Genomic DNA, 24,931 nt, shown 5'->3' with positions numbered 1-24,931 from the left:
AGTGAATATTTTTTTTCCAAGGATTCAATATCTTTTTCAGTCTACTCCTTGTCCAATACCTCAATTTTGTTTTAAAGATCTTAATTCAATGTTAGAATTTTGTATTTGAAGGGAAAATGGTTGGGGTCCCCTTGGAGAAATTAACTTGGAAATTTGAATTAGGTGGCTTACAACTTTCACTTTTTCATAATTATTATAAAGCTACACAATTGATATTTAAATAAATCCTCAGCCTGGGTAAATAGAGAGTTAACTAAAATTGATGTGAAGCGCATGCAAGTATTTATTTATAAATGGAACTCAAAATTGTTAATTGGTAGAGATCCACCAATATTGAAGCATTTAATTGAAATATGGAATAAAATTGATTATGAGATAGGTGGAAAAGGTAAAATTTCATCGAAAACATCTTTATATCAAAATAAGATTCTTCCTTTTACTGTTAATGATCAGTTTTTGAAGATATGGAACGAACTGGGGATTAAGAAAATTGAAGATTGTTTTGAATTTGTATCTTTTAATTGAATGAGGGAATAATTGAGATTCCTAGTAATACTTTCCTTTGTTATTATCAGGTAAAAATCTTATGCCATAGTTTAAAATTACCTCGACAATCTGGTTTGGAGTTATTACTTACTAAAGGAGAAACAAATCAATTTATTTCCAAAATATATGTTATTACAAAATAAAATGTCTGAACCGAATATTCATAAATCAAGATCAAAGTGGGAAACTGATTTGAATAGGAAGATAGATGAAAATGTTTTGGAAAAAATATGTAATGATAATATGACTAAGGTTATAAATGTAAGATAATAGATTGGTACAATATATATTTTTACATCAATTCTATTTAACCCCTCAAAAATTAAAGAGATTTAATTTAATTTCTTCAATTTTATGTTTTAGATGTGATGAAGAGATAGATATTTTCTTTCATTTGACTTGGACTTGTCCTAAGGTTAAGACCTTTTGGATGCAAGTTAAATTATTTTTGGAAAAAGTATTATAAGTTGTACTCTATTTGATCCAATGTTGTTTTAATTAGGAGACATTAAGATGATCATTTTGTATCAAATTGAATTTCTATGTTTAGCTATGGCTGTATCGAAGAAATGTTTGGCTCTTACTTGGAAAAGTATGGACCCCATACTCAAAAATTCTTGGTTTGAAGATTTGATCTCTCAATCTGATCCGGTGTGGCATCTTGGTTTTCACAGATGAATAGTTGGAATATTTTAATATGATGATCTCCTTCCTTCTTTCTTTAGTGGGTAGATACAGGGGAGGATGGTGGGTACTAGTGGAGAGGAAGAAGGAGGTTGGGGGGATTTTACTTAAAATTTTTGTATATGAATTTATTATAATCCATGTTATTATGTTTTTTTTAAAAATAAAGTATTAAAACAAACAAAGATGGCAGTTGGCAGTTTCCAGATGTGATGAGCAGAGGTCAAGTTTGAAAACTTTAATGTTTTAACATCTGATTTGCTCAGGACTCAAATTATTTTATAGCTGATTTTCAGTGCTTTAATTACCTTTCATGATACATGACAGGAGAGAGAAAATACAAATAAATGGTAAATTGAAACTTTTTTTGATTTTTCATTTGATCATCAATTGTGCTTATGACAGTATCGAAATCAATCAACTTCTAAATAAGCTTTGTCAGAGGAAGCAATATTTAACTCCTTGGTGGCCAACCTTTCAAATACTCAGGGTAAATAATGTTATCTATACAGTGGCAAAAATCCAAAAATATTTAGATTTAACAAGGTGGTCTCACGTCTGATTAGGCTAGCATTCAGAGCTCATTTGAAATGGTGTGCAAGAAATCAGCCCTGCTTCTTGAAGGCAACTAAAGTATTAACATATGTATGCTCATGGGTGAATTTAACCTTGAGTAAGGTTTATCATTTAATTTTATTTATAATTGTGTTTACTGTCACATATTTCGAGACAGTGAAAGTTGTAATTTTGTATGCTGTTTGCATGTTCTTCACAAAAGTACTCTAAATCAGTGGTTCTCAACATTTTTTTTTCCCCACTCACATATCACTTTAAGTAATCCTTATGCCATCGGTGCTCTGTGATCAGTAATGGATTTCTTAAGGTGATATGTGGGTTGGAAGAAAAAGTTTGAACACCACTGTTTTAATTAACCGAATTGACTCATTATGTGCACGGTTTCATAACTCCAAAGGAAATGGGCCAATGACAATTTTTCTCAAACAAAATATTTCAGTAACAATTGGGTCTAGAGCAGTGGTTCTCAACCTTCCCTTCCGATTCACATCCCACCTTTAGCAATCCTTTACTAATCACAGAGGACTTACGGTATAGGGATTGCTTAAGGTGGAATGTGAATGGAAAGAAAAAGGTTGAGAACCACTGGCCTAGATGAAACTGTCAATCTATGAGTGTATTTCTACAGTTATTTCACTGAGTGCCTTTGCTCCATCTGCACCAGTGGTAGAGACCTCCCAGTAGCAACCATTTCAGTTCTGTGTCACATTCCCATACTCACATGTCTGTCCATAGCCTTTTGTACTGTCCCACCAAGGCCATCTGCAAATTAAAGGAATAACACCTGATTTTCCATTTGGGCACTCTCCAGCCAGATGGCATTAACATCGACTTTTCCAGTTTTTGCTACTCTGCTCACCTATTCCCCCCCCTCTCCCACTTCCCACTCTCCTCCCCCCTTCCCTCTCTATTCACCTAGCCATCTCTTTGCTCCTTCCTCACTGTTGTCCCCTCCCTTCTCCACCTATTACCTGCTGCCTTTGTGTCTACATCTGCCCCCTACTCTTTTGTTTGGATGTCTGCTGACATTTTACGTACCTTGAGGAAGAGCGCAAGCCCGAAACTTCAGTTATGTATTTATACCTTTAGTACATAAAGAACACTGTTTCTCCAGCATTATATTTTTACTTCAGTCACAGGGTTTTCAGATCAGAGTTTCATGTTTTACTTTCTGCTTGTGTGAATTGTTTTAAAGACTGTACCATTATGATTTTGTAGTTTATATAAGTAGTAAAGTTTGGAGCATGGTAGATTGTTTCTGAATATTTATCTTAACTCCAATATTTGTTTGTTAACTAATTCTCACAAGCTCTCAAGAAATTGCAAGCCATGTTAATCATGAGAGAAGATTTGTTTTAACCTCCAATGGTTGCATGGGATTTGCTATGGGAAGTATGGGCAAGTAGTGGTGATCGAGGAGTGAACCAAAGTGGCTTGCATGGAGCTAAGCCAGGCTGGGGGCATCCTATGTCCTCTGATCCATATTTCCCATGCTGTGCTTTGTGAGTCACCACGTCAAGATCCCTTGTTCTGGACCAGCCAATTTGAATATCTAAGTTGCTGCATGGAAAGGCATGATTTGTCCTAACTACAGTAAAATCCCTGGTATCCAGAATTCAAGCACCCACCAGGCTCAAGCAACCGGAAAAAAAAAAGAAAATATAGTTTAAAACTTTAAATAATCAAGAATAAAATAAATACCCAAGTTTAAAATTGTAAAAGTAAATGTTCTCTGAAGTAACACCTGAACCTTTGGTGAAGAGGGGAGCAAATCTTCAGCCGGCAAAGTGCCTTGGTTGTCCTTTGCTCAGAGCAGCCGTTTGAATAACGTTGCGTGAAACAGCAATGGCGTCGCCCAGGATGAAGGACTGGTTGATACTGCTTGCCATTGGGGTGACTCTCTTAAAGATTTTCCTTATCCCTGCTTATTATAAAAATAATCCCGGTCAGAGGCTTTATCTGTAAATATGGTGGCGGGGGGAGGGGGTTAATTATCTATAATGTTACTCTTCGTCTTTTGGACAGCTCAGTGGAGGGAGAGAAACCTCCAGATGCAGAGATGGTTAAATGTTTTCAAAGAATTTCACTGAAAATAAAATAAAATGCTTTAAGGCTTATATATTCATGCAATTAAAGTTTGTTCAATTCAAGTACAGCACAGATACACAATCCTTTATCTAGACATCTAAAATCTGGAAAGCTCCAAAAACTGGCATTTTTTTCCTGGTTCTGGTACAGCAGAGGGAGAGAGAGAGTGGGACGGCAGTATGACTTAGGTGGACAGGGAGGAGAGATGACAGCGCGACTCGGGTGGACGGGGAGGAGAGAGAGAGGTGGAAGTGCGACTCGGGTGGGCGAGGGGGAGAGAGATGCCAGCATTACTGGAAGGGGTGGATATGGCAGCACATTTCGGGTGGGCTTAAATCTGGGGCAATTGGCTTTTGTTCTGAAATCTGGAAAAATCCAAAATTCGGAACACAGTGACCGCCAAGAGCTCTGGATAAAGGATTGGGTACCTGTATTGCAGTGAAATATTTTATACTGAGCTACTATAGACATCGGTGTACATGTGGTTGAGCTGATGTATATGTGGGGAGGTCAATGTAAACACTGGAGTCTAGTGCAAGTCTGTCACCTCGAAGCTTGCATGCTGGGCACATGGACAGGAAGTGAGTGATGTCATCAGCCCAGATAAAAACCTCTATAGGTTGCAGGTCAATTTCCTGCATTTTCCACAGCACATCCACCATTTTGAGAGCCAGTCTTTTTGCTGATAAGTGGGTCTGTCCAAAAGGTTTTATGAACTAATGCATCTTAGTACCTCATATGGATGCTGGAATTGTGCTCAATGTGCTTTCTGTACAAAAGTGTACTTGCAATCCTGCAAGCTCTAGAGTATGTAGGACCTGGCCTGACCGTGTTGAGATGTTGATATGGGCGCTTGTGTTAATACAGATTCCATCACCAATGTGTATATGTATAGATTGTAGTGTAGGATGACTGTGATTGGCTGAGAGCGTAGCCATGCCTACTGGCAGGTCTTAAAGTGTTGCTCCTAGCCAGACCAGGTCATTTTGGACTGGTCGACCTACATGTGAAATGTTCCACTCTTCTAGTTAATAAAATTGTAGAGCATGTCAAAAGAATCAAAGCCTTTGTTTGGATCAACAAGGCTTTGATTCTTTCGACGCGCTCTACAGCGCTGCAGAACTGAGCTTCTCACAGAGTTTGCTTAGGACCACTGTAGGTATTTCCTCCCATCATCTTGAGTTGGATAAAATTTCTCCTAGAACCATCAGGTGCATGCCATAGACCAGCTCTGCAGATGATGCACCTCTATTGTCCTTAGGTGCCATTTGTCTACCCAAGAGTGCTCACAGCAATTCATCAACTCAGTTAGGTGCCTACAATACATGCCATAAAGACCTGTGGAACTTTTCTACTAGTCTATTGGATTGTGGATGGTATGAAGTTGTGTGGTGTGACTTGGTACCAAGCAGGGTGACCATTACTAACCACAGGCTAGATGTGAATTGGGCACCCATCAGATGTGATGTGTGCTGGCAGGCCAAAATGTGCTATCCAGGCAGAAATGTCGGTTATCATCTCTCCCAGTGGAACTGCCTCAGGCCACCATGTGGCCTGATCCACTATAGTGAGAAGTAAACAGGAACCATGTGACACCAGCAGGGTCTTTATATGTGGTCAAACCTCCAGTGTGTCGGCTCAAGATTGTAGTGGGGTTTTTGGATGTTGCTGGACTTTGTACATCTGGCAATGAGTACATGTTTCACCCAATAGCTAACCTGTTTTCAAAGGCCATGCCAGCATCCAGACAGTCGTTCTGATTGATGGATATGCCAACCTATTACCATGTCAAATACCTGCTGCCTCCAGGCCACCGGAACGATTGGGCAAGGACGACCTGTAGGTTTGAAATGCAGGAGTTTGCGCTCCCCAGGCCCTACTGGAATTTTTTACTGCTGCAAGTTCAAGTCTGCTGTTCCATAATGTGGAATTTGTTCATTTGCTTGTAGCACTTTCACAAGTGCAACATAGTCCACCCTTTGGGCCAACGTCTGTACAGATTGTATGGCCGGGTGAGACAACGCATCTGCCACTACGTTGGCCTTTCCTGAGATGTGCTCAATGATTATTGTGAACTTTTCAATATATGTTAAATGTCTGTTGACAAGCTGACTCTGGATCTGATACTTTAGTGAAGGCAAATATAAGCTGTGTGTGGTCTGTAAAAGCCGTGAAATGCTTGCCTCCTCAAAAGTACATGAAATGTCTGATAGCTAGGTACAGTACCATCAATTCTCAACCAAAAGCACTTACTTGAGTTCTGGTGGCCTTAGATGCTTGCTAAAGAAAGCAAATGGTTTCCAATGCCCATCGATGTACTCTTCAAGCACCCCTCCTACTGCCGTACTGGATGCATCCACTGTCAGGACATTAGTTCTTGAGTGGACCAGCAAAACAGCATTAGCCAGTGCTTTCTTGGGATTCTTGAATGCTGCCGACGATTCTTTATCCCAAGTGATGTCCTTTGCTTAACACCAGGGCGAAGAAGGGGCACATGATGTGAGCCACTGATGGCAGAAACCAGCAATAAAAGTTCACCATTCCAACGAACTCCTGGAGGCCTTTAACTGTGCTGGGTTTGCCTTGACCTTTGCCGATAGAGGCTTTGCTCCTTGTTTGTCTATTCTATGGCCCTGAAAGTTGATGGTCACTAACCTGAATTTACAGTTGGCCGGGTTGATGGTCAGCCGAAACTCATTCGAATAAGTGAAAAACTTGCACAGGTGGGACAGATGTTCCTGATGACTGCAGCTAGCGATAAGTATGTTGTCTAGGTGTATGAAGGTAAAGTCAAGATCGTGTCCCACTCTGTCCATTAAACACTGGAAAGTCTGCGCAGCATTCTTGAGTTCAAAAGGCATCCTTCTGAATTCAAAAAGGCCAAAGGGTGTAATAATAGCCGTTTCTGGAATCTCATCCAGGTGGATCAGGATCTGATGATACCCCCGGACCAGGTCCATCTTGGAAAAGATGCAAGCTCCCTGCAGGTTTGACACGAAGTCCTGTAAATGTGGTACCAGGTAGTGATCCAGTGCGGTAACCTTGTTCAATTTGTGATAATCACCGTATGGTTTCCATCTACCTTTGGCCTTGGATACCATGTGGAGCAGGGAGGCCCGGGAGATATCAGACTGTTGTACAATACCCATGTTCTCCATCCTTTCAAACTCCTCTTTGGCCAGACAAAGTTTATCTGGAGGGAGCCTGTGAGCTCGGGCATGCAGCAGTGGCCCTTCGGTTGGTATGTGGTGCTGCACCCCATGTTTCATCACCAACGAGGTGAATTCCACCAAAAACCTGGTGAATTCATTCTCCAAAGAGTGACGGAGTCTAAATGAAAGGCTGGCGGCTTGGCCTCACCAAGGGCGAAGGCCTGGAAAGTGTTGGTATGAACAAGCCTTTGTCCCTCTAGATCATCCAGCAGGCCACGTGTTCTGAGAAAAGTCCACGTGAACATAATATCGCCGAATTGAAGCAGGATCCTACACATGCCAAATGTCAGTATAGTACTGCAGTTTGCAATTTTCAATGATAGCCCAGGTTTTCTGTTATGTGTCACATCCTGAAGGAGGAAGCGAGCTGATCTCAGCTTCTTTATCCATCAAGAAACATCAGCAGAATGTCTATCCCAGACATATAAAAGGCTGTCTTGGTGGCCAGGCGCTGTAGCCATTAGTGACAGCTGGCCCTGGAGTTCCCCTGAAATGCACAGGGAGGTGGCAGCACCAAGCTTCTGTGCCCTAATGGGTGCTATCTTCATCTCATTATCACCTGACCAACTGGCAGTATTAGAACAGATTTGATCAACTCTGCTGACCCTCTAATGTTGGAGATGCACAGCCCTGCTGCTGTGAGCAGGATCTGGCAGCCTGTCCTACAATGTCCCACTTTCTTGCTTAGCCTGCTATAGAATGTTAGCACAGGCCACAACTCTCCATGGGTCACTAAAATCCACATTTGTCAGCAGCATGTGGATATCTTCTGGCAACTGCTCCAAGAAAACCTGCTCAAACATGAGGCAAGGCCTATGCCCTTCCTCTAGTGCCAACATTTCATTCATGAATGCGGAGGGGGGTCCTTTCTCCTAAGCTATCCAAGTGAAGTAAACAGCCACTTGCTCACATCATGAGAAGCCAAAGGTATGGATGAGCAAACTCTTGAACTCCATATACTTGCCCTTCTCCAGAGATTACTGTAGAAACCTTGGAATGCTGTATCTTGATCCAGGTCACTTACTTCATAATAGCACTACATGGAACCAGATGTTATCAGTCTCAACTGTAATTAGACTTCTGCTTCATCAAACTATACACATGGTTGTGAAGTCCAAAATGTTGACAATTTCAGAGTTGCAATATGCATCAAAGAAAAAATTGCCATTTTGGGGTTAAAATATCATTTGGACTGTCAGGGTCACTAATCTTGCAAAGTATTTTATACTGAGCTACTATAAATATTATTATACTCATTATCAAGTTGAGGTATACACTGGGAAATCTATTACAAGAGTGATACTTCCAGGCTTGCAAGCTGGGCTTATATACATCACTGTTTCTGTCACATGGACAGGAAATTACATCATCAGTGATGTCATCAGCCCAGATAAAAACCTGTGTTGGCTGCAGGTCAATTTTCCATGTTTTCCACACTGCGTCCACCATTTTGGAAGCTAGTTTTCTTGCTGGTAAGTGGGTCACCACAGAATAATGTTTTTGTCTATTTCTGTATTAGTTAGTCTTTGTAAGAGTAAGTCACAAGTATCCAGGCAAAACATTGTTCTGGATACCAGAAAATTTAATGTACTTTTAGCCAAGAATTCAAACTGAGTTGGTTCAAAGAGCCTGTTCCATGCTGTATAACTCTGTGTTTCCATGAGTAATCTCCTTCTTTCAGCAAATGATCCCAATTTGCTGCATGAATACAAATAATGACATGTTTTGGAGAAGAATCCAGTTTATAGGGAATGTAAGAAGCATTGTTCAGTGAACCAGATAATAGTGGTTTCTGGATAATTCAAAGGTAGTATATTAGCATTTTACTGTGTACTGAAAGCCAAATTTTCTTATCAACAGGTTGCCTGCACCTAATGTAAATATCATATAGGTGTAGGTGCCACAAGACTCAGACCACCAAGTTTAGGAACAGCTGTTTTACTCTTAACATTTCCTCAAAGTGTGACAGGTGTAAGACTGAAGAAGGTACTTCATTATATAAGTTTGGTCTTCTTCCTATCTTTCCATTTTTTGGGAAGATATCTTTTGTACCGAATCTTTAATTTTCAATTATATTTGTTTTTTTCTTTCTAAATTTTTTTCCTAACTTCCAGTGGTCAAATACACACGAATGACCAAAACTCAAAATCTCTGCTCCCTTAAACGATTTTGCACTGAATACTGCAAGTGCAGGAAGTAAAGAGGTGGGTCTTGCAAATATGTGCTACTCATTAACTTGTTGTTGCAGATGGCCTGTAGTTCAGTTTAGACTGCAGGCAGCCCGTAAAGATGTTTAGGGGTGCCACAGAAATTTTTTTTGGAATGGGAATGGGTCACTCATTTCCAAATCAAACTTTTTACCCAAGAATTTACAAAATAAATCCTGTTATGAAGTGGCTATGTAAAAGCCATAAATGTGAATCTAATACCTAATCTTTTTGGATGAACTAAAACAACTGATTTGAATTTAACTGTCTCAATCCCATGTAGTCACTTTTTCTTCCTTTATTGCTAGTCATTCAATACTGATGAGATGGAAAGACGCTGTCCCTCCTTCACATACTCAATGGCTACCTGATACAATGACATGCCTAACTTTGGGGGAAAAAAATTAGATGTTCTTCTATTATAATGGATTTAAATTTTCTAAGTTTATGTGGTCCCTTTATAAAATCTTGTTTTATGTGTTTGTGGTTTCTTTTAATGGCTGTGAAATTATATGTACTTACTGGATAACTTCAGAAGGGTAGGGGTTAAATTTGTAGTATAGAATATTATAATATTTACTTTTTAAAATCTTTTTAATTAAATGTTTAAGTGCTTATTACTTTTCTCTCTGTTTGACTTATGATTTTGAGTTTGTATATATATAATTTTATTTTTATTATGTAATGATTTTTTTCTGAATTTTTAAATAAATTACCTTTAATTAATGGCTTATATTTATGTACTATTTCTATAAAATCCAAATAAAAATATTGTAAAAGGAACAACTGCTGCCCCTCCACCATCAGACTTCTCAACAACCATATAACCATATAACCACTTACAGCACAGAACAGGCCAGTTCGGCCCTACTAGTCCATGCCGTAGCAAATCCCCACCCTCCTAGTCCCACTGACCAGCACCCGGTCCATACCCCTTTAGTCCCCTCCTATCCATGTAACGATCCAGTCTTTCCTTAAATGTAACCAATGATCCCGCCTTGACCACGTCTGCTGGAAGCTCATTCCACATCCCCACCACCCTTTGCATAAAGAAATTTCCCCTCATGTTCCCCTTATAATTTCCCCCCTTCAATCTTAAACCATGTCCTCTAGTTTGAATCTCCCCCTTTCTTAATTGAAAAAGCCTATCCACATTTACTCTGTCTGTCCCTTTTAAAATCTTAAACACCTCTATCAAGTCCCCTCTCAATCTTCTACGCTCCAGAGAAAAAAGCCCCAGTCTGCACAACTCAGACCCTGAAATCCTGTCAACATTCTCGTGAACCTTCTCTGCACTCTCTCTATTATACAACAAACTCAATCAGGGACTAATTTAAGTGTTCTTTGCATTTCATTATTTTTTTCTCTCTCTGTATTGAAGTCAGTTTGTTTACATTTCATTATTTGTTTACATGTGTACATTGAGTACAGTGTTTTTACACTACCAAGAAGTCATAATTCTTCCTTGCCAACAGAAAACAAAGGATCTCAGTGTTGTATGTGATGTCATGTATGTTCTTGGGCTTGGCTTCGCAGATGAAGATTTATGGAGGGGTAATGTCCACGTCAGCTGCAGGCTCGTTTGTGGCTGACAAGTCCGATGCGGGATAGGCGGACACGGTTGCAGCGGTTGCAAGGGAATATTGGTTGATTGGGGTTGGGTTTTTCCTCCTTTGTCTTTTGTCAGTGAGGCGGGCTCTGCAGTCTTCTTCAAAGAAGGTTGCTGCCCGCCGAACTGTGAGGTGCCAAGATGCATGGTTTGAGGCGATATCAGCCCACTGGCGGTGGTCAATGTGGCAGGCACCAAGAGATTTCTTTAGGCAGTCCTTGTACCTCTTCTTTGGTGCACCTCTGTCTCAGTGGCCAGTGGAGAGCTTGCCATATAACACGATCTCGGGAAGGCGATGGTCCTCCATTCTGGAGACGTGACCTACCCAGCGCAGTTGCATCTTCAGCAGTGTGGATTCGACGCTGTCGGCCTCTGCCATCTCGAGTACTTCGATGTTGGTGATGAAGTCGCTCCAATTAATTTTGAGGATGGAGCAGAAACAACGCTGGTGGAAGTGTTCTAGGAGACGTAGGTGATGCCGGTAGAGGACTCATGATTCAGAGCCGAACAGGAGTGTGGGTATGACAACGGCTCTGTAAAACAACCAACTGAAAAACCTCACAAAGATTAGCGTATACAGAGCCGATGTCATACCCACACTCCTGTTCGGCTCCAAATCATGGGTCCTCGACCGGCATCACCTACGGCTCCTAGAACGCTTCCATCAGCGTTGTTTCCACTCCATCGTCAACATTCATTGGAGCGACTTCATCACCAACATCGAAGTACTCAAGATGGCAGAGGCTGACAGCGTCAAATCCACGCTGCTGAAGATCCAACTGCGCTGGGTAGGTCACGTCTCCAGAATGGAGGACCATCGCCTTCCCGAGATCGTGTTATATGGCGAGCTCTCCACTGGCCACCGAGACAGAGGTGCACCAAAGAAGAGGTACAAGGACTGCCTAAAGAAATCTCTTGGTGCCTGCCACGTTGACCACCGCCAGTGGGCTGATCTCGCCTCAAACCGTGCATCTTGGCGCCTCACAGTTCGGCGGGCAGCAACCTCCTTTGAAGAAGACCGCAGAGCCCATCTCACTGACAAAAGACAAAGGAGGAAAAACCCAACCCCAACCAACCAATTTTCCCTTGCAACTGCTGCAACCGTGTCTGCCTGTCCTGCATCGGACTTGTCAGCCACAAACGAGCCTGCAGCTGACATGGACATTACCCCTCCATAAATCTTCGTCCGCGAAGCCAAGCCAAAGGATATGTTTTACTATGGTCGTGTACATTAACACACCAGAAGTTCTGGCCCAATTGGCTAACATCGAAAGCTGTCACTATCTCTCACGGCTTAAATAAGGAGATAAGGTATAATCTATTTCAATAAGATAGAGATTACCCAAATTCAAGAGGTACAGTTTTATTAAGAGTGAAACCAAATATTATTACCTTTTAAAATACGAAAAGAAATTTAGCTCTAAATGAGGTCGCTCAATCGATTACTCAACTGTGACATACAGTAACGACATCACAATGGTGATTTGAGTGTTTATATATCGTGGCTATCAAGGAGAAATCGTCTGAAGTCATCATAATCTGGGAAGTGCGATCCGATTTGCTTTAGAATGCTCTAGACTGCTCTAGGCCCAATTGTTACTGAAATATTTTGCTTTTCCTTGTTTTTTATCAAGGCAGACTCGGTCTTTTTCTCCATTTCCATGTTTATGCTAATATGATGACTCCAGAGAAAAGTACATCAAGATGATTAATGTAAGTGTTTTTAAAGCACAGCATTTTGAATGATTACTGCAGCATTACTACAACCGAGGTTGACTTACCCAGTATTTGTTTATTCCGCCTGGGATTATTTGTAATGTAAAGAACCTGGAAATAAACACATTCTAACTTGAAGATCCCATAAGTTTCACCTTCAGAGGCCTGAAGCAATATTTTTTACATTTTTCAATATGCAGCCATTTTAATTTGATTTGTAATGCAACACATGCACTTGCAAATTTACAGTAGTGTTATTATTTACATGGAGTAACTGAATTTCCCTTGCAGCATTCAGAAAGGGTGGTGTGTGAAGCCAGAAGTCATGAACATATTGGTATCGATGATTGTGGTGGTACACCACTGGCCTACTGCAGGGGGAAACCTCTGTACCTGAAGGAATGTGAGGGGACAGGACAACACCTGGCTGGCTGCCAATCAGTCAGCCTGAATGGATCAAGCCCTACCCGGTTGGGTGTCAATCACCCTCCGGGATATAAGCCTGCTCCAGCCTCCCGAGGCCATCCAGCCTGGCTCTCTGGAAGTCTTTGTGGATTAAATTCTTTACCTTGTGGGTGTCTGATTCTGTCTAATAGTGCACCACAATGATATAGGAAGGAAATGTCCTGCAGAGGGAATATAGGGTTAGTTGGGAAACTGAAAAACAGGACCTTGGATTGATGCCATGTGCCAGTGAGGGTATGAATAGGGTATTATGGGAGATGAATGCGTAGCTAAAAAAATTGGGACAGGAGGCATTTTTAGTTTTCTGGACCACTTAGATTCCTTTTGGGAAAGTTCTGTATGACCTGTACAAAAAAGACAGGTTAGACCTGAACTTGAGGGGAACCAATATTCTAGCAGACACATTTGCTAGGACTGGCAGGAGGAGGGGATCCAGATAGATAGGGATAGGTGGTGCTGAGGAAGTGATCTTAGGCAAGTTAGGAGATTGGGCAACAAAATAGCAGATGGAATATAGAGTGGAGAAATGTATGATCCTGCACTTTGATGGAAGGAATAAATAAGTAGACTATTTTCTAAATGGGCAATGAATTCACAAATCAGAGATGCAGAGGTTCTTGGGAGTCCTCGTTCAAGATTCCCCACAGATTACTTTGCAGATGTAGTCAGTGGCAATGGAAATGCAATTCTAGCATTTATTTTAAGAAGGCTAGAGTATAAAAGCAAATGTCCAATGTTGAGGCTTTATAAGGGATTGATCAGACTGCACTTGGAGTATTGTGAGCAGTTCAGGGCTCCTTATCTAAGGAAGGATGTGCTGGCATTGGGGAGAGTCCAGGAGAAATTCACCAGAATGATCTTTGGAATGAAAGGATCCTCGTATAAGGAAAAAAAAAGTTTTTGACTGTTTCTTGACAATAAATACTCATTCTGATTCAGGACATTTGATGGCTGTGCATGCTCAAACCTATCAAATATGCAAGAGATTGGATAGGGAGGATGAAGGATGAGGGGAGTTTCATTAAAACCTATTGAACATTGAAGGGACTATATAGAGTAGACCTGGGAGGATGGTTCCTATATAGTGGGGGAGTCTGAGCCCAGCCTCAAAATGCAAAAAACATCCCTTGAGAACAGAGATTAGGAGGAATTTCTTTACCCAGATGGTGGTGAACTTTTGGAATTTCTTGGTACAGACAGCTGTGGAGGCTGAATCATTAGGTCTATTCAAGATAGAGGTAGATAATTAGGAAAGAAACCTATAGTTTCTGCTCCTATGTCTTGGGGTCTTTAGGGAACTAAGCTATCAGAATCAGAATGGTCAGACTATTCTCACAATATGAAAACTTGGTGAGTTCGTCATTCCTCTGGCACAGCTTTGATTAGCTTCTGCATCTTGCTTTCCATTCATGCTGATATATGACAATATAATTGTATGGAATTTCTTCCAGTAGTTTGCTTAGTGATGATAGCAGCCTATATTAGAATGGCCCTAGATTTCATCTCTGGCCTGTATCATGTTATAGGAATCTCTGTCAGGGTGGCATTTTCAACTCTGGAAGTGGCCCCTTCATCTGATGGCCAAGGAAGAGAAATTTCCTGTTCTTGAATGGTAGAATGTCTATATTATTTAACTGCTGGATAAAAACAGAACTGGGTTTGAGTTTTTTGAATTTTGCTGGCGGAATAGTGTGGCAGCAAGACTTGGATCTGTGTAAACTTATTCCAGTATGAAACAGGCCATTCAGAAAATGGAAAAGAATGCATCTTGGTTTGATGTGCCTCAGTTGTAACCTCTCTGATAAGTAAAAAAAAACTACTGGAGAAATTCAGCAGATCAAATAATGTTCTTTATATAGTAAAAAGATAAAGATACATAACCGTTGTTTTGGACTTGAGCCCCTTCATCAAGGTAACCTCTGGGAGATTTAGGCATCCAGCACGGTAACAGGCCCTTTCGCCCCTTGAGTCCACGCCATCCAATTACACCCAATTGACCTACAACCCCATAAGTTTTGAATTGTGGGAGAAACCCAGAGCCCCCAGAGAAAACCCACACAGACACAGGGAGAATGTACAAACACCTTACAGATAGCATGGAATTCAAACCCCACTCCCGATCACTGCTGATGTAAAGGTGTGGCGCCAACCATGCTGGCCAAACATATCAATACATTATTTTGTTGGATCATCCCATCACTTTAATTAGGTTGTAAAATAGAGAGGGCTTCAGGCTTTTTAAAATTTAAACACAACAGGCCCTTTCAGCCCAAGAGCTTGTGCTGCCCAATTACACCTGTTATTGGGGATATTAGAATGTTTATGTATAAATATGTCTTTAAAAGATGCAAATTGTGTGAGTTTAGTGTAAGACACTTCACAAACAGTAACCCTTCACCAAAGGCTTCTCATTTAAAATACAAAAGCTTTGCTGAAGCCAGATGTTGAGGCTCCAGTGGGCTTTACAGAAGCAATGAAGAATGCTGATCTATTGCGTATGGGCAATACATTCCAGGCTCAGAAGCACTGATCAGATCTTTCAAAGAGTGGGTTTTGGAGTCCTCTGGGCTCGAAACAAGGCTTTAAATCCTTAGCAATGACCATCAGTTATTCTTTTTCTCTGCAGCTCCACAAGTGATGGGTGTAACCAAAATGTACTAACGTCCATTTGCTGCTATTTTTCCCCACACACACACACACACACACACACACACACACACACACACACACACACACACACACACAAGCTTTAAATTAGCTTGGGAAAAACCAATTAACTAATAAACCACAAAAACTCCAAAAGTTTAAGATCCACAAAACTCCAAATGTTTCAATCCAAAATGGATGAGCCCCCATGTTATGAGCTCAGAGGACTCCAAAACCAACTCTTTGAAAGATCTGGTCAGTACTTCTGAGCCTGGACTTTATTGCCATACACAGTAGATCAGCATTCTTCTTTGCTTCAGCAAAGCCAACCAGAGCCTCAATGTCTGGCTTCAGCAAAGCTCTTGCATTTTAAATGAGATGCTGTTTGTGAAGTGACCTACACTAAACCCCAACAATCTATCTCTTTTAAAGAAAGTTATCCATATCCATTCTAATATATTCCCGTAACACACCCAATTAAATTACAACATGTCAGTATGGCTTTTGCTCAAACTTCAAGATTGTTCTGTTCTACCTGCAGAGGATAGTGAAATCAGGAGAAAAAAAATAATTGGGGGCTCTCTTCCTATCATGAAGGACATCTACAATTCTTGATGCAGGTGAAGGACTCCACACACTTCTCACATAAATAGTCCTTTCTGCCATCTGGTTAGGAGGTACTGCAGCACTTGGGCTCTTGCGTCCAGATTGGGCAGCAGCTTTCTTTCCCAATGGGTTTAACATCTAAATTAATATTTATGTAAATATGCTCCATGGTTCTGGGGAAACACTTTCTCGTCTTTACCATGTAAACATAGTACGAATGATAAAGGTGACTTGACTGTTAATTATCTCTGAGTTTGGAAGAAATACCTTCTGAAATTATCCATTTCTAATAACATTCCTCAGCACTCATTTAGTTATGTGAAAACTGACAATGTTACCACGTTTCTGCATTGCTTTTTACTCTGTAATAAGCTACCAACATCCTCTAAAATCTTAACCTCGAGATCTAGATGCAGCTTTTGATTGCAATTGATAGAGTCTATGGCCACCAGAACTTGTTTTCTGCTGTTGTTAGCTTTGTTATTTTCAAGTAAATCAGGGTTTATTAATGCATGTTACAATAGTCACTTCTGGTGAATGTTCTAGAAATTTTCTATAATGTGTTTTTCCTGTTGAAGCAATATGCATAGTAGGTTATGAACTTTTGTGTAATTAGTCATATACTCTTCAGGAAAAGAAGGTTAGCTGAATTCATCTCCAAGGTAGCACAGCCACATAATAACCATCCAGATAAAGTAATTACTATTCTAAGAGTGGGCTAATAATAAACATGTAAATTAAGCTAATATTTGGATTAATCTGGTACAAAATGTCTTGTTGCTATTGTAGAACATAAAGATCTACTGCAGAGAAAGGTGCTACTATAATCGTTGCAGTAGATGGCATGGAGGAGTTTCTCCAAAAGATTATATTTTGAATCGCCAACTGTGTGAGAAAGGCTCACCCAATTACTACTTGTGTGTTTTGAGGACGCTAATACAGAACTGTGCGTCTTTGACATGGCTTAGACAATTTGTCAGAAATTTAAATCACATGGGATACAAGACAAGCAAGCCGATTGGATACAAAGTTGATGGCGGTGGGAGACAGAGGGTGGTGGCAGAGGATTGTTTCTCAAATTGAAAGCACGTTGAGACTGGTGCCACAGGTCTCAAAGCAGCCTCCACTATTGTTCAGATGAGAAAGAAGGTTGTATGGTTAGTACATTTTTAGACAACACTAAAATGGGAGAAATAGTGGACAATGAAGAAGTTTCTCCAAGATTACATGGGATCTTGACCATCTGAGCCAAAGGGCAGAGGAATGGATAAGTGTGAGATGCTGCATTTTGGTAAGTCAAACTTGTACCATACATTAAAAGGAACTCAAGGGGGATAACTTTTCACACAGGGAACTGTGCAGAGATGGAATGAATTGTCAGAGGACATGGTAGAGATGGGGACAATTATGACATGTAAAAATATTTGGACAGGTACATGGATAAGAAGGGGTTAAAGGACAATGGGGTGAATTGCAGGCAAATGGATCAGCTCTGATGGGCATTGCACATGGATGAGTTGGGGCATAAAGCTGATTCTATATTTATTGACTCTGACTCTATGGTGTGGAAGTTGCAGCAAAATAAATGTTGATCAATTATCCTTTGTTGATGGTAGTGACATGAATAAAATGTAAGGAACTCTCAGATTACTTGGAGTAGCTCATATGCCATTTGTATCAAGGCCAAATCCATTTTGTAAATTATTATGTTTGATTATTTTGTGGTTCTTGGAAACATTATTACCCACTAATTTTAGTTGTGCATTTATTCAATTTTGACTCCTCCATTCCTTTATCTCCTTGCCCCAGAGATGACTTTATCCCTTCAGACACTGTTCTTTGCTGTCTGAGGTTTGGCTGCAAGGTATTTCTATACATGGTTATCTTCAATCAACCAATTAAAGACCTGCTTGAACAATATGTGAAATTGTTCTGTAGTAGACAAGGCAGAGTGCAGCTGTCAGATCAAACTGTAATTTGGCTTCAACTCACTTAATAGGACAACAGGCAGGCTGTCCTGAATCATCAAGACTTCTAAGAAAGAACATGTGTAATAATGTTGACTGTGCCTTTTGTGGCATAACTGAGCCACTTTTATTGAATGTCTATCCCCAATTTTTTAAATTTAAATTTAAAATATAATACTGCATGGTAACAGGCCCTTCAGCCCCAAAAGCATGTGCTGCTCAATTGCATCAAATTAACCTATGTTTTGAAATTGGGAGAAAACCGAAGCACCCGGAGGAAATCCAGGTAGACGTGGAGAACATATGATCACATTACAGAATTTTAAGGGTATGTGTCAATTATATAAATCTATTGATCATACACTTGATTAGTTCAGCCAAATACTGTTTTATCATAGAAATAATGACTGAGGAAAATTCAAATCAACAATATTTGTATTGGTGTGTGTGTGTGTGTCAGGAAAAACTGTAGCAGGTTTTCAACTTTTACATCACCTTGTAGGGATTTTAATACACTTTGTCGTATTAAAATTATGGTGCTAAATTAATGGTACAAATGTCTTGATTCAAAGTTTCTTCATGGCAGGGCAATGTTAGCAGCATAAACAGTGGTTTTATTTTAGGCTACATGAATTAAAATAAGGAAACATTATTTTGAAAAATATTTGTAGCTGCAGATATTGTGTAGAAACACCATATGGTTTTCTGTCAAAGATCCATTGCTCCATCACTAGTTTTACAAAAGTAGCATGTATCTGTCCGTGTCTAGCATGACGTGTGGGTTGCCTTCAGGAAAGTGAATCTGAGAAAAGCATCCAGTCTGGATTGAGTACCCAGCTGAATATTAAATCTTGTGTTGACCAATGTATTCAGATATCTTTAACATCTCACTCTGGCAGGGCATGCTACCCACCTGTTGTGATCAAAGTAAGTTTGGCGGGTTCAGTCAGTGTCAAGGCTGGAGATGTTTTAATATTCAACTACAGTCTTTATTCACACACACACACACACACACACACACACACACACACACACACACACACACACACACACACAGCTGAACAATCTGAAAACACGATTGTGAAATGAATGTTAAACCTACAGTGCCCACACCCATAGGCACCGTACCCCAAGTAAACTAAAACCTAATCACAATTAATGAGTATATACACATGAACCTGGCTGTCCAAGGCTTGGGATCCGGGATGGGCCCATTATATCTGGCCCTCTGGGACTGCCCGCAGCCTAAAGGTCAGCAATGGGCTTCAGGGAGAAGCAAAGAAACCCAGGTGCTCCATGTGGTGGACTTTTTCAATGTAGAGCCCATCCATGTGACCTGTGAGGAGAGTCAGTATCAGAACGTCTAATTGGGGGGCATTAGGGTAATCGGGGTTGGTAGAGGGCACAATCTGACATTCAAAGTCTCACTCAGCGGAGTTGGGGGGGGTAGAGTGGATGCCATACCTGCCATGAACCTCCTCTGTGCATCACCGTCACATTTCACCCTCCCTCCGTCCTGCTTATAGCTGGTGGAGTCGAAACAACGAGACAATGCTGACATTAGTTCTGTGTGGGGGGGGGGGTGGCCTACCAATGCTCTCCCGGCTGCCAGCCGTGTGTGAGGAACAATTGCTCGTCAGCTGCCAGGGCCAATAACGCATCAGCCACATGGGTGGGCAGACCTAACCTTGATTGGCAGGTGAGGTCACGTCTGAGTTCTTGCCTGCTGGAGAGGTCGCGTGATTCTCCAATTATGCCTCGTGTTTCAAACACGCATCAATCATACGGTGCCTAAGAAGAGGGTGGTAACCTGCCTAAATGAATACCAACCAACAGCACTCACTTCAATAGTGATGAATTGCTTTGAAAGGCTGGTGTTGAAGCATATCAGCTCCTCTCTAGCAGTGACATAGATCCATTTCAATTCACCTATCATAGTACCAACAGGTCTTCAGCAGATGCCATTTCACTGGCTCTACACAAAGCCCTGGAAAATCTCGACAGCAAAGATGCACTAATCAGGCTGCTCTTCATTGACTGCAGTTCAACACTCAAAACTGATCAGCAAACTCCAAGACGTGGGACTCAACACCCCACTGTAATAAGATCACAGATTTCCTCATCTCCAGTCCACAACCAGTGAAGATTGATAAGGACATCTCCTCCACAATCTCCATCAGTATCAGAGTACCTCAGGGCTGTGTTCTTAGCCCCCTGCTCTGCTCGTGACTGTAGTTTGGTACAACAACACCATTTACAAATTCACAGATGATGCTATGGTACTGGATAGTTTAAAAAGGGGTGATTGAAAACTTGGTGAATTGATGCACCAACTACAACCTTGCTCTCAATGTCACCAAAACCAAGGAAATGATTATTGACTTCATAAAGGGAAAACTAGAGGTGTACGATCCAGTGATCATTGGGAAATCAGAGATGGAGAGGGTGAGCAAATTTATGTTCTTTTTGGGAGTCATTATCTCACAGGATCTTCCTCAATTCCTACACCTTAATGGCATCATGAAGGAAGCACAAAAAGATCTCTACTTAAGAGTTTGCGGAGGTTTTGTATGACATCAGAAACCCTGGAAAATTTCTAGATATGTGGTGGAAAGTGTGCTGGATCAAGGTCTGGTATGGGGACACCAATACCCCTGAGTGGAAAAACTGAAAAAATGTAGTGGACACAGCCCAAGATATCACCATACCCACACCACCATTGAGAAGGGATCATTGCCATCGGAGATAGCAGCAGTCATCAAGGATGCCCACCACCTGGGGGGGTGAGGTAAGATGGCAGAGAGGACAGACATGCGGTCCCACCCTTCCTCAGTTAGTTTTATAAGCACCCGTTTTTAAAGTTTATGAAAGTGATTAAAAGTTGTATTTTTACTTTTGGGAACATTAGTGGGTTATAACGGCTACTAATCTAAAAAGAATGAAAACTCAACTGCAGAAGAAACTACCTTTTAAAAGTGCTGAAGAATTGAGGCCTACCTGTTCAATTGAAGCCACTGACCTGATGTTTGGAACCTCCAAGGCGCAGAGGACTCCTGCCCAGCTAAGTATGATGCTGGTGCCGATCTTGCCTCCGTGAGATGGCGCCGGCTTGACGATGAGTTCAGCCGGTGCTAAACCGTGCATCCGCAATGTCAGGCGCATGGGCGACTCGGCTGAGAGAAGAGCCCTTGAGCCCGGGCTGCCGTCGGGTGGGCTGGGGACATGCAGAATGGTGTCAGAAGTCGCACCTCCGCAGTCCCTGGCCTTACTGGCATGTGCAGTGCTTCAAGGGTCTGGGATTTGTTGGAACATGTGTGGGCTGTGGGGTGGGGGGGTTGACGTCGTCGGGTGTACAGACCTCCAGTCACACCAGGAGGGGACTGACAATGCTGGAAGAAGACTTGCCTTTACTGAGCAGCTTACTGGAACAATTGGAGGTGGAGACCAGAGAAGGTAGGCCTCAAAAATTGGAACTGGAATCTGAAATGGTGTCTGTGTGTACAGTCCTGGAAGGGATTGCTTATCAAATGGACAATATGTTTAAACAAATGACTCAAGGATTTTTAGAAGTGACTACTATGTCTGAAGATGTGTCTGCAGTGGAGAGTGATGTTAATAAGTGTATTAAATCAGTGGATACAGTGCAAGAATTTTTTTTAAAAATTGAAACAGCTTTTCTTGAATGTAAAAATCAAGTTGAATGTAATAGGGAAAGAATGCAAAAAATGGTAGTTTCCTTTGTGGATTGGGGAATTCAGAAGAAAGATTTATTGGAAAAAAATGGATTCATTGGAAAGTCAAAGTCGGAGAAATAATGTGAAAATTGTGTCTCCCAAAAGATATTGAAGGGTCTGATCCAATAAAAAATTTTAAGAACTGGATTCCTGAGGAGTTGGGCAAGGAGTTTTTTTCAGAAGGCCTAGAATTGGAACGGGCACATAGAATGTTACAAAAGAAATTTAATTAGTTGTTTGAAATACCAGGACAGAGAAATTATATTACAGTTGGCGGTGCAGAAGTCATGACAAAGTCAAACTCCAATGATGGTCCAAAATAACAGTGTACTTTTCTATGCAGATTTGAGTCAGGAGATTATTAGGCAATGTCAGGAATTTAACTCGCCTGAAGAAATATTGTGGCAGAAGAGTTACAAATTTGCTTTTCGTCTTTTATAGTAATTTTCAATCTCAGTGTTTTGTGATGCATTAATTTTTGCTAATTCACTACTAGATTTGCGAGGATATGGAAGATCTTCGCCACCGTTGCCTAAAAAGGCAAATGGGAATGGGGATAATGGGAAGAATGGAAAGAAAGAAGTTTTAACACGAAGTCTTATTGTGATTGAAGATCTGGAACAATCATTGGGAATGGAGTAACTGGGTTGAATATATTTACAGTACTGGATTGTATTGATGTGAATGATGTATTTCTGGCTGGGGGGGGGGGCAGAGTAGATGGCACTGAAATCTTTGATAGTCATCCGCCACTAGTGGGGTTTATGTCTTGGGTAAACTTATACCTCTCATTTTGTTCATTTTAGATTGGTCACAGTGTTTGAGCTACCGAAAGAAAATAGACACACATACCGAGAGCAGTTCAGATTATACAAATGTTTATTACAAATTCAAAAGCTGATTTCACACTACAATATGCAAGCCCTTCCCAACTATACTTATCAACGCTTGGACTGGTCCCAACTGCTGAAGCGAGGCAATGACTGCACACTTGTAGTAGGTTGTCAGGGCGCCGGTAGCAGTTTCTCCACCTCCCCTGCCCGGGACGTTGGCTGGACCCTAGAAGTTCTTCTTCTTGCTGAGAGATGTTGCCACCTCTCGGAGAGTCTCCCACTTCAGCAGCGGGACCATGCCTTATATTACCCAAAAACTGCTTACCCAAGCACCTATTCCCAGCACAGCAAGAAAGATAAGCAAGCAAGCTAGCATGCTAGGTTAATTAATGAATAACATAATTTTCAGCTCATCATTTTTAATACAATGGTTTATTCTACATCAAGGCTAAGTCTCTGACAGTCTGTGACCAAAACAAGCAGGAAGATTAAATGTTCTCGATATACAGATGTCCTTTCTTCAGATAACAGCATCTCTGGTCCCTCGGTGGAATTTTGCTTATGTCTGCTGAGTCTAAAAACAATTAGGTTCTCAGCCTTGCAGAACCCAAAGCTGCAAGTTTAAAAAAAAAGGTTCTCAGCTCTGCAGAAACAAGAGCTGGAAGTTAAAAAAAAAACAGGTAAAAAAAAAATAGGTTAGAATCTTCCATTACAGTTTACCACACCCAGTTTTTTTTAGGGTGTTACTACCTTTGGGTAGTTTTTTTTTTGGATAATTAATATTCCCTTTTTTTATATTTTCTTTAAATATTTAGGGGAGGGATAGTGATTTAAGTTATAAAGTGAGCGATATTTTGTAGTGAGAGATTATATTGTTAATTTGTAAGGATGTCTAATTTGAAATTTGCAACTTTTAATGTTCAGGGGTTAAATAATCTGATTAAGCGAAAGCGAGTTTTGCCTTATATTCTTCTTTGGCTTGGCTTCGCGGACGAAGATTTATGGAGGGGGTAAAAAGTCCACGTCAGCTGCAGGCTCGTTTGTGGCTGACCAGTCCGATGCGGGACAGGCAGACACGATTGCAGCGGTCGCAAGGGAAAATTGGTTGGTTGGGGCTGGGTGCTGGGCCTTTCCTCCCCTGCCTTTTGTCAGTGAGGTGGGCTCTGCGGTAACAAAATGAAAATTGACATTGCCTTTTTACAAGAAACTCACTTGACTGAAAAAGAACATTTGAAATTGAAAAGAGATTGGGTTGGACCTGTGTTCTTCTTTTAATTCTAAGGCAAGAGGTGCAGCAATTTTAATTCTTAAGAATTTGCCTTTTGAATTACAAAATATGGAAGGAAATGTTGAACGGGTCTTAAGGGTGAAGTGTAAAGTTTTTGCTGAACCTTGGACTTTACTCAATGTTAATGCACCTAATATGGATGATGAGCATTTTATTTCTGATGCGTTTTTTTATGTTAAATCAAGCTAATGAAAATATCATAGTTGGGGGAGATTTTAATTGTGTTTTGGATCCTTTTCTGGATAGATCTCCAAAAAGTATAAAGAAATCAAAGATGGTGACACCAATTGGGTCCTTGATGAAGGACTTAAATTTGGTGGATATTTGGAGAAGGGTCAATCCTACGGAGAAGGATTTCTCTTTTTATTCATCCCAACATGATTCACTTTCCTGAATATATTTTTTTTTAGTATCGGCACATTTACAAGGAAGAGTATTACAGGTGGAATATAAAAGTAGGGTTATATCAGATCATTCTTTATTATTTTTCTCTTGCGCAAGTTCAGTAGTAGTACATTCATCTTATAGATGGAGATTTAATCCCTTTCTTTGGCTTGGCTTCGCGGATGAAGATTTATGGAGGGGGTAAATGTCCACATCAGCTGCAGGCTCATTTGTGGCTGACAAGTCCGATGCGGGACAGGCAGACGTGGTTGCAGGGGAAAATTGGTTGGTTGGGGTTGGGTGTTGGGTTTTCCCTCCTTTGTCTTTTGTCAGTGAGGTGGGCTCTGCGGTCTTCTTCAAAGGAGGTTGC

General features: G+C 40.9%; 1 long non-coding RNA gene across 4 annotated transcripts in view; it reads left to right on the top strand.

The window, feature by feature from the left end:
- Positions 1 to 24,931, top strand: part of LOC138749031 (uncharacterized) — a 100,333-nt gene that overhangs the window by 53,004 nt on the left and 22,398 nt on the right. Inside the window, exon 3 of one of the 4 annotated variants that reach the window (XR_011348378.1) lies at positions 12,557 to 12,635. The exons of the other annotated variants lie outside the window; for them this stretch is intronic. This is a non-coding gene — a long non-coding RNA (uncharacterized lncRNA). The remainder of the gene's footprint in view (positions 1 to 12,556; positions 12,636 to 24,931) is intronic. 4 annotated transcript variants of the gene reach the window in all.

This window comes from Narcine bancroftii, chromosome 1, assembly GCF_036971445.1.
Source record: "Narcine bancroftii isolate sNarBan1 chromosome 1, sNarBan1.hap1, whole genome shotgun sequence".
NCBI classification, from domain to species: Eukaryota; Metazoa; Chordata; class Chondrichthyes; order Torpediniformes; family Narcinidae; genus Narcine; species Narcine bancroftii.
Note: the sequence above shows the minus strand (reverse complement) of the source record. Positions and strands in the feature narration are given on the sequence as shown.